The sequence below is a fragment of the Mustela nigripes genome, chromosome 4, assembly GCF_022355385.1.
Source record: "Mustela nigripes isolate SB6536 chromosome 4, MUSNIG.SB6536, whole genome shotgun sequence".
NCBI lineage: Eukaryota > Metazoa > Chordata > Mammalia > Carnivora > Mustelidae > Mustela > Mustela nigripes.
The window spans coordinates 106,684,207-106,685,832 of NC_081560.1; positions in this window are offsets into that span (position 1 = coordinate 106,684,207).

Genomic DNA, 1,626 nt, shown 5'->3' on the forward strand with positions numbered 1-1,626 from the left:
GCTCTTTCTTCACAGTGTGTTCCCAGCCACCCCCCCCCCCCCCCCCCCACCGCCCCCCCATGGCTTACAGCGCTCAGGCACCTGCACCTGCACGCCATCAGTTTTCAGAACAAACTGTGCAGCAGGCCTCCGGTGCGGGGCGTGAGGAGCGGGAAGGTCGTAGAAGTCACTGACACAGCCTGGCCCAGGCCACAGGGTCCAGGCAAGGGGATGGAGCTATTTTAGGTCAGTGTGGGTACAACTGCGTGTTTCCACCACGTTCCTCGGGCTCTCCCATTCATGCCCTTCTTCTCCCTTCTTCTCCCATTCTCTAACCCCCTCCTCTCTGTGGCAATTCTCTCCAAAATCTGTCCAGTCCAGAGAGGGCTAGTAGAGACAATTAGAGAAGTGCCCTGTCCTACCGTTCATACCCGAATCCCCCTCTTCTTCTCTGCCTGCCTCATTCTCCCTCCCCAGTACCTCCCCAGTACTGACTAATGCTATCTCCTCAATTAGCTAAAACTGGCCGCCTAGCAGCAACCTTGGAAATCCCTCAGAGCAGCGGACTCCAAGTTTACATTTAACCAATGGTGGAAAGAGCAAGCTCGGTGCTCCGGGAGCTGGTGAGAAATCACTCACAGTGCATCTGCCATCAAGTGCACTGGATACACTTCCCTCCTGCCCCCCACATTAGAAAGCGTCAACCCCATTCAAAAGGAAGCCGAACAGTGAAAGAAAAAACAAAAACACAACAAAGGCCCCAAAGCCCCTGCTGGGCTCTATGAGGCATCCCACATCTGAGATGGGCATTCAGGTAGTGAGGAAACACACTGTAAGGAAACCCAAAATGTATGGAGACCTGCCGCGGTGTGCCCTGTCCCAGAGCATCAGAACAGGTGTGGAAAGAAGGCAAGCGCTCACAGGACCAACTCCGAAGCCTAATCCCAACCTCTACTGACTGATCCCATGCACATTTCCTATTTATCCTTATCTTGGTGTTTCAGGGCCTGGATTTACTGTGCTCAAACGCTGCTCTGGCTTTCCTGACTCTAGAGCTCAGAGCTGCTCTTCTGGAGAAAACAAAAGTCCTCCAAGGTAATTCTGAGCAAGAAAGCGCACAATGTCTGTTTATCAAGGACAGCGTTGCAAAGGGACAGGATTGTAGACACAGAGCTCACTGAGGTGTTTCTATCCGAGAGCACAGCAGCAACGGCAAAGACAGGAAGAACACCAGAGGACCAGCTCCCCAGGGGCCAAACGTGGACATGGCTGGAGGGGCTGCAGGCACTGCCAAGGGCCGCAGCGAAGCAGAGCTGCTGGAGACACACGGGCTGCAGAAGGGCTGCGTACCGACTGTCTGCTAAGTGTGGACGAACGGGGGCAGAAGCACGAGTGCAACAGGATAGGACACAAGCACAGTGAGGGCTGACCACTTAGTTGAATGCCTTGATGTGAAAGGGGGCAGAGACCTAGGACCAGAGAATCGCTTCCTTTGGGATGTGTCCGTTCTTAATCTCCATCATGAGACATGTGGAGCATATGGTCTCTCAAGTTCCTTCCAAATCTAAAACCTTAATTCCTAAAATTTAGAAACCTAACTCCACCTGCAGGGGAAGGGACTGTTAGCCTCACACAACAGAGCACGCA